Raw genomic sequence first — 9503 nt, 5'->3', positions numbered from 1 at the left:
GGTTGGTGGTGAGAGAAGGGGAGGAGAGGAGAGCAATAGATGGTGGTTGGGAGTAATGAGTCCAAGGCTCTATGTCGTCTTCCAGCTATTTATGTCTTTCAGGAGGTCACCCCTCACTTTCCTCCCCTCCTTTTCTCTTTTTTGCCTTTCCCCCTTTCCTCTCTTATTCCACTCCCCTCTACATTTGTTTTGCATTTCTTTCAATATGCTGTACTGGCTTTACAGTGACATTCATGTCCCCTCCTTGGCCTTTGACGTTGGCTTTCGTTTCTCCACTATCCGCCTACATTTCCCCATTCTTTTTTTTTTAAGCTTATTAACTGGTAATGTGTTGAGCAGTTCTAGATGTACAGCCAGCAGTCCTGGTTAACTCACTGGCTAGAGTGTCATAGCACAGCATGATACCTTAGGGCTCTGCAAATGAGACCAATGAGGCTAATAAGGAATTTCTACAATTCTTCAAATGCCTTGGTCAGGTTTTTCAATCACAACTGATTTGTTAGATCCAATCCCATTACTGTTGAATTTATTTTTCATAAGTGGCACGGTGGCGTAGTGGTTAGCGCTGTCGCCTGACAGCAAGAAGGCACCGAGTTCTAATCCTATCTGCGTGGAGTTTGTTGGTTCTCCCCGTGTCTGTGTGGGTTTTCTCAAAAACGTGCAATTTCGGGTGAATTGGTCACTCAAAATTGTCTGTAGTTTGTGCGTGAGTGGTTGTCTGTCTTTGTGTGGCCCTGGGATGCGCTGGCGACGCGTCCGAGGTGTACCCCTCCTCTCGCCCAAAGCAAGCCGGGATAGGCCGGGATACTATTACTATTAGTACTAATGAACTTTTTTGTACAAGTAATTTCGTTTTGTGGATGTAAACTAAATACATTTTTAGATTTCTTTACTTTTCATATAAAAATAACATAAAAATAATAATAATTGTTTTCTGTAACCATTTTTGAGTTAACCAATACTTTAATTATGATTTCTCATTTACTCGGATTTGAACAGACATGTTTTGTAGCTCCGCCTTGTGATTGAGGATTTAGAACCACCAAAAAAACAAAACTTCTCTAAATATTTACATATAGATATTAAATCCTCGCTTGTATAACTGATGTGCTGTGATGGGAAAATTAATTTTCAGCACATAGTAAAGAATTATCCTCTTTTAATTTGTGATTTGTAGCACTACACAAGTAATTACAAGGAATACTGCAAACAAACTATTGCCACATGCTTGCCTGCTGTTTACTCGATGTTTTCTATCTATCTGTAGCGTGAACAGATGCTGCAGTGTCCCTCACTGTTTTACAGTGTGTTATGACTAACACACCTACAGCCAGCAATGATAGCTGCCTTCTATTGGCTCCTGTGTTGAGTGTCTTTAGTTCAACAGGTCATAGAGGGTATGCGTGTGTTTGTGGACTTCAAAATTGTGTTGACTTACTGAACCCGGAGGTGGCGGACAGCCCTCCAGCTACTTACGTGCAAACACAGAAATGTGCAAGAATGCTGAATCAGCCCAATTATAATGTTTCCCATATGGTCACGTAAAGTTTCTAAAACAAACTAACACATCTAAACACGCACACACACACACAGAACCACAAAAATTGCCCTCACTCTACCTCTCATTTTTCAGGATTTATGGCTTGGAATTTCGGTCTGTTTTCAGTCAGTGGCATCTGAAATAAGGAAAGTTAACTCATCACCATCGTAACTCTTGCAGACAACGCTGTAGTGTTTTCAGTTTTATCAAGGTGGAGAAGTGACGGGTGTTATGTTGGAAATTCCAAACAGATTGACAATATATTTGTGCAGGTGCGTGCAGTGCACCCAACCCAGGGGGCCACCATATGGCAACCTGATGGACTGTAATACCTCCAAACTACATAACCAAACTTTAAAAAAAATAAAATATTAACAGTGATAAGTGGTTCTGTATTTCAATACTTTGAACTTTCATTGTTTTGATATTTTGGTTGTATCCAAGGTAAAATGATCTTTAAGGTGAGCCTTGAAGATGGTCGATACAGAATTACACATTGTGACACACAAACCGAAACGGGCACTTTCACTCAGGTCTCCCTCACACATGCTCTTAACATTCAACCTTTTACACAATGTTCTCTCCGTTGACCTCCGCGCACCCGGCCATTGGGGGCTTGCTGGAGCAACAATCACCCCTGATTTCCGGGAATAATTTGCTCCGCTCTGTGGGAGTAATCTGTGTGCTTCTGCATTCATTTACACATCTCTGGATAAATTCTGTGTCTCCATTCCAACGGAAGCTCCAGGCTGCTGCCCAATGCTATTCTACTTTCACTGTAAATATATTGCTTCCATAATAAGGTTTAATATTGTGTTCTTAAACATTGGCTGCCTGTGATAACATTATCTGAGTCCTGCTGAAGGGTGCTGGCCTTTTAACAGACTTTGCTCAATGTTTGTGCCATCAATCTTCAAAACCCTCCACAGCCAGACAAGACTATATTAGATATCAAGACCTAATTTATGTCCAATAATTATGTATGAAAATCTGTGGTTCAGTGTATTAGGTGACCGCAGAGTAAAAAAACATGACTTCAGCAAAATCACAACTGCTGACTTTGCTTGTTCTCACTTCCTGTCTATGTCTGTCATTGTGATTTTCTGGGCACTTCACACCTGGTATTCATTGCTCAGGATTAGTATGGCTTTTAAAAAGCTGCGTAAAGCAGAGTTGCTCATGTGGCATTAAAGGCATCAGTGATTGAGCCAATACTGTTTGCCAGATTTCATGTGCCTGATTTCACCTTGGCACAGTGGCAAAATAGGCCGCTGGAGCAGAAAGGGTAATAGTTAGCCAATGTTTTCTTATGTTCTTTAAAGTTATTGGCGGATCATGTTAATCTTCTTCGAGAACTGGAGCTGGGACAAGCCCAATGCCAGTTCCCATGATGCTTTGTGCTGTGTAATTATAGCGCATAATTACCCTCGCCGAAGCAGAAGCGAGGGTATTGCAATTGGGTGTGTTTGTCTGTTTGTCCGAGCGCATAAGTCAAAAACTAGTAACCCAATCAACTTGAAAGTTTTACACAAGCAAGGTTATGTCCGTGGCTCGGTCCTACCCGAGAATGGAGTTGATCCGGATCTGGATCCAGATTCTAGAATTATTTTTACATCTGGAATTGTGCCTGTGCTGTAAACTGCCACTTTAAGAGGGAGGGACACGAATGGCATGATGGGAAAAAGAGTCCAGAAGGAGTCTTGTAGTACGTTCCGGAGCAGCAAGCTAGAGCAGGTTTGGCCCCTCTGAACCGGAAGCCCTGCTTACTGTCTCACAAGATCCAATAGTCTTTTGGAGGCGAGGGTCTGCAATCTCTGATTGCCGTTTTCTAGTTAAGACTGCAATCTGCATTTTCTTAGATATATTGTGATTTGTATTTCAGTAATGAAATTCAGGCGAGTCCATATTAAAAAAAAACAACAACAACCTCAAGTCCAATTCATAACCACAAGAAGAAATAAAACACAAAGGTCTGCTCCAGCTTTTCCCAGTGATCCGAATGAAAAAGACTCTGCCATACCATCAATTCCGAAGACACTCAATCTGAGAAATAACCACCAGATGATTCCACCGCCCGACACAGAAATAGTTATGTTTTACCATGAGCTGGCCACAGTGACGCTATTCAACATTGTTTCACACACATCCGACATCAAATGGTGTCTTTTCCCATTCAGGTTTATTTTTAGCATTTCATTTTTATTTTATTGCCATGATTTAAAAATTAGAACTTTTGATGCCTGGGATGAAACTCACAAACTATTTTCTTTTTTTCTTCACCAAACAGTCCACAAGAACAGCAAATAAAAGGGATGCTTTAAACATGTTTCTGTAACCTCCCGTCTTCGATGAAATTCAGCCTACTAATCTACATTAGTAGCATTGGACACAGTTCTTCACTGTTGTCTGACTTCCTTAGGATTGTGTGTTTTTACTGTAAAACCTGTTTTCTTTTGGGGTTTTTGACATACAAACCTTAGTTGAGGCCTTAAATAGGTCACCGTATGTGTTTTAATGTTTTCCTTAAAATCTCTCAGCTGGATTTAATGAGGCTTGGTCACAAGTTAAGAGACAACATTTACCTAAAGTCTGAGAATTCAAGTGACTTGATCTATAGTACAGGAGATTATTTTATTTAAACAGCTGGCTTTCTGTGAGGGAGATTGTATTTCTTTGTGGGAGATTTCTGAGTATCCCCAGCATCTGCAGCACAATTTAATCTGCCTTTGATCCTTTTCTTCGTAGTGAAAATCAAGCGTTTCAACGACTAGAAAACAGATATTTGCTCTGACAGTCTCTGGCGAAGACACTTGAGTCAGCATTTCTTGTCTGTATCTGTCCTCATTGACTTGGTATGAGGATGATGCGATTAGTGAAGAGCTCTACACGAGAACATTATCTTCATACCAAACCAATTAGAGGCAGAGCAGGGCAGACCATGGCAACTCCATAGTAGAATCCATAAAATAGCTTGACTGCTCACTGTGTCCTCTACTTTGTCTTTTGCTCTTTGTCTTTATGACTACCTTTCAATTCTTGACCTCTACGTCTTTCAGTCTGTCTAGTCCGGCACAGCCAAGTCCTAACCTCCTTCACAGCACCTCATTCATGTGTTTTCTCCCCCCTGCATCTCTCTCTCTCTCTCTCTGTGGCCGACTGAAGTGAGAGGCCATCATGTTTTTCCCATCATGCTCTTCTCCCACCCTGCAGTGAAGGTCTGAACCCCCGGCCGGAGGTATAAAGGACATGATTTACAGGACCTCTTTGCAACCCCCCCCAAAAAATAGAAAAAGAAAAACATTTCAATGAGAGATCAGTTTCCATCATAGTAGTTTTGCACTCTTCAAATCTTGACTTTTGATTATGGCATTTTGGCCACAAAATATCGTGGTCCAATTTAGCCAAAAGGTTTTTCCAACAGAAAAAATCTCTGACTTGTGTTCTGGATGAAGCAAAAGTAAGTTGATCCAGTCTAAGGAACGGTGACGAATTAAGGCCAAAGGTTGAACGGGACTTACAAATCTTACAAACACAGTTATTATCTCATTTCGGTTTGATTCTTAAACGTTGCACGAGACATTTGTCTTCATGGAGAGAAGGACCCCGTTGCACTCTTCACCCATTTCCTGTTTAGGAGATTCCGTATCTCTGTGACTGGAATTACAACGGAACTACTGTAATTTGGTTTCTAGACACCTGCAGCGACACAGCCCACCTCGAAGCTACCAATAGAATACTCTCAAGGTAATCTCAAGTACACCATACTGCAGCAAGCTCGAGGAGAAGAACCACACTGCAGTCACGCCCATGCCAGTTTACGCACGCCACCTCCCGCAGGTGCTTTCATTCCGACGCCAGAACGCTTAACAACACCCCACTGCTGTGCCGAGGACACCCAGCGCAACACCCCTCTCACTCATGGTGCCAACAGCACAACCATGTGAACCCCCATGGTGCATTGCGCCTCATATTCAAATTAGCGACCGGCCCTCACGATTGCTACATAGCCCCCACTCTTCTGCCGAACGCCAGAGTTCGCCTGGGCCTGGGGGGTGTAGTCGTGTACCACAAGCACAAGGTATGGAGGTTGGAGTGGCAGTCCCCTCATTGAGCCAGTCCGCTGTCGTTTCCCGCCCGTCCCTCGCTGAGGGACTTGGGCATGGCAAGGCGAACATGCTGGCGTAGTCTTTCCCTAACGGGCCGCAAAAGCGTTGTTTTTGACAAATGTGGCCAAAATAATGACATCACTCTTCATATTTACATACAAGTGTTATTTGTATTATATATCACTGTGGAGGACTGTTGCTGGTGGGATTTCCCTCTGGGATTAATAAAGTATTGTGATTCTGATATTTTACTGGGCTCTGTTCTCTTCAGTTACCAGACAGCTACAGCGCCCCCTGGAGGCTCGTGTTTTCTACACGGCTGCATGGGGAGAGCTTCACCAGGATGGTGGCCGGCCTGATGAAGCGGGGGCCCCACCCTGCTGCTCATCAAATGCACAAAGGGACATGTTTTGGGGGGCTTTCCCTCCCACACCTGGGACGTCAAACCTCAGTTCCACGGTGAGTGCTTGGACGAGTTTTGTCTAATCCAAGACCACCTCCATGTTGTATGACGTGTAGACATTTGAGCTAATGTGCTATTTGATGAAGGCTGCAGCAATTCTGCATTAATTCTAACATTTACTTACTTGAGTCAGTCAAGTGCAGCATACCTGTCAACCTCCAAGGCTCCATGGCCTTACAAACCGTTGAATCGTTGAATTTTTCCTTACAAAATAATCTTACACCATATATTTTTTTTCAAATGCGTTTATTTATGTACATAGTTGGACATTACTCATCTACATGGGTTACATCTCCCTACACTTGGTTGCACAGAATGTTGTCAAAGTGATTACAAAAAACTAAAATTGTTTTGAATAAATCAAAATGTGGGCTCTTACCACTGTTCTAGATGGTATCGCTCACCTTTGCATACTTCTGCTAGAGCCTCTTCTATCCTCTCAAATCTGGGGTTTGGCTCTACTTGCAGAACTGAAACCTGGGAAGGAAGTGAGTAATTGTTCCTGAACCCGATGAAATCCACACAATAGTCCAACAAGGAAATTCCGGCGGAGCAGAGACTGAGAGGGCTGAATGATGATGGGAATCAGTCTTAGGTGCGTCTAGGGCGGCCACAGCCAATCCGTAAGACGCAGGTCCTGAAGCAAAAGCCAGACAGGTGTGAGTTAAAAGGGACGAGGTACAACATGACCCTCACAGATGGGTCAAAACAGTCAGGGATAACTTTGGAACCCTGACTTCCGCTGTCTTCGGCTTCAGTATCTCAATAACCATCAAAAACCAACTCCTGACACGATCGATGGATTCAGCAAATAGAAATTGTAGGGAATTTCATTGCCAGATGGAATTCCACAACGTGATTACATGCCGACATCACACGAGGAAGACACTACATTTATATTGGTATTGCTATGACTGATTTCCATGAACGTCTCATTAGTGACGTCAGACAACACAGATTAACAGGGGTTTTTAAGATTGGCCGGGGCAAAGGGGATGGACTGAAATGATGACAAAGCACGAAGTCTTCGTTCCAGCGTGGGGCAGGCCCGAGAACCATGTTCGAATCTAAGCGCTGATATCCGAACCAACATACGGATCTGCTGTTTATATAAATATCTACATCTTAACCAACATTCTCCTCATAACAGAAATATTACCATTAAATGGACCCAAACATAATACACAATCACCAACCCGAGAGCACATGGCACAAACAAAGTCGGATTCTCAACGACCCTCTCTCTGACCGTGTTCTTACATCTTTTAAATATTTTTCCCATCCTAGAACGAAATGATTCCTCATCAAGCTTTTCAGTCAAGCACTCTGTGTCACAATTGTTTTCATTTCTAAAATAGTCAAAACATTTTGCCATCTGCTATCATACAGTTGTCAAACTGTAAAATTATAGTTTATGAATATATATATATATATATAGGATTTTCAGACATCAAAGCAATTGAAGATCAAGATGTGTAGTTTTTGCCACTGGAGAAAGAGAACTCATTTTTTAGGTGATGCCAGCATTTGTTTTTGTGTGTGGTGTGTGTGTGTGTGTGTGTGTGCGTGTTGGACAATGGACGGAAGACGTCCAGCAGTTTATAGAGTTGTGACACGAGGCCAGGTGAACTGAATCACCTTGCTACTCATCTTCATCAGTTCCTTGGCTCCCTCTGTTCAGGAATGCATTGTGCCTCTCTGATGAGCTGCTAATGCTGCTTTCCAGAAACCCTTGCAGCCACACACACCAGATGCATAAAGACAAATGTAACCCACATAAAAGATATGGTTTCCAAAACAATATACATAATTTAGAGATGTAGTTGCACCTCCTTGCCAGAAGGAGGCGCACGCGTCCCTCCGTGTTGCACTCAGAAAGTGCCGTTGCAGGCTCGCGCTCACTCAAATACTCACTCATTCTGCTAAGACAGCGAAAGAGAACCTTGGTAGGAAGCAAGACTTATAAATTAATAATTCATCATCACATTAATTGCTGTTATTAATAAGTACTTGCTTGTTAGGACCGAATGCCATTGAACTGAACAGAGGAGCCGCTATCATCCAGCGGGCCCTCTCAACTTGAGCTCCGGTAAGCAAGCAACAAAGGCTAAAATGCTGGCGCTAGTTGCTAACAAGGCCATGAACCGTTAAGTTGTTTTTGGGCAAATAACACCTAGTTCTGATGATTACTTTCTAAAATAAACCAATCGGAGATATGATACCATATATCTAGCAGTAAAATGGTATGTTATATCATTTAAATTGTAAAGAATGATTGGGAAAAAAAGACGCTAATAGCGCTAGCACAAAGCTAACAGCCAAGTTCAGTATCAAATTCAATGCGAATGCTAACAGCAGCTATCGACCGTTAGGCTAGCTATCATCTAGCTACTGCAGTGAAGCAGTGATGACGTAGTGCAGCATTAAAGCTGCGTCACACGTAATTCTGTTGACTGTTAAGTCATTTTATTGCGTAAATATGCCCTCATGCTGATGGCTATGACTTGGATTCAGTTCATTTAATTCTGAATGTTAAAATATGAAAGTTCCTGTTGAAGTACAATGATTATATGATACTCTCTGATTTAATTGCACTTTTATAATTATTTGAAATATGTCTGTTCAATTCATGATTGAATATGTGTGTGGATTTGAAATTGATTTCATATGGAAAATATAATTTCATTTATTGAAGTGATTTGAGATCACATGATAAGAAGGAAACAAGATAGTGATCTACATTCTGCACTATGCGTGTAGATTGGTTTTTCTTTTAGCGGATTAAGACCGAATACGGATTCTGAACCCTGGAGGGTTCAGTGGCGAGCCAGTTTCAAAGAGACTGTGGACGGGCCAGACGCACGGCGTGGCCAGCCGTGGGTTCTGTCCTCAGAGACGTCAGACCACCGATTCACTTGAATCACACATTCAGATAAGACACACGACCCACATGAACTCGCTCTCCTTTCCTCAAAGGAGAAACGGAAGAACTCGACTCTCGTGCTTGCAATTCAAAGAAAGACCATTTGATTGTACTTTTATTTATTTTATTTTATTATAAGAGGGATTTATTTTTGTACCTTTTTATTTCTATTATTTTGTATATTGTAAATATGTTGCCAGTTATTGTTATGAGGCAATAAATGTGTCACTGTTCAACGTGTAAACGTCTTCTCTTTTAAGTGGGTCAACACAACAAAGTAAGAATTGTCCAACTACCGAACCTAATGTGAGTGTTGGGTCATTAGCATCAATATTATATTTGAGTGAGTCTAAGGGCGCTACACAAAGAAAGCAGCACCTGCTGTTATGAAAACGGGCTGACCGCGTGAATTCAGGTGAAACTTGCGATCTGTCTTTCAGCTCATCCGATAAATCTCCCTTGGCTGTCGAG

At 42.1% G+C, this 9503-nt stretch overlaps 1 long non-coding RNA gene across 1 annotated transcript; it reads left to right on the top strand.

The window, feature by feature from the left end:
- The first annotated feature begins 7981 nt into the window (after positions 1-7981).
- Positions 7982-9267, top strand: LOC137895360 (uncharacterized). The gene is made up of 3 exons (XR_011105538.1): positions 7982-8055; positions 8131-8198; positions 8870-9267. It is a non-coding gene; the product is annotated as an uncharacterized lncRNA (long non-coding RNA).
- Positions 9268-9503: the final 236 nt, after the last annotated feature.

The sequence above is a fragment of the Brachionichthys hirsutus genome, chromosome 6, assembly GCF_040956055.1.
Source record: "Brachionichthys hirsutus isolate HB-005 chromosome 6, CSIRO-AGI_Bhir_v1, whole genome shotgun sequence".
In the NCBI taxonomy this organism is placed as follows: Eukaryota; Metazoa; Chordata; class Actinopteri; order Lophiiformes; family Brachionichthyidae; genus Brachionichthys; species Brachionichthys hirsutus.
The sequence above is the reverse complement of the archived record's forward strand: the minus strand, read 5'-3'. Positions and strand labels throughout refer to the sequence as shown.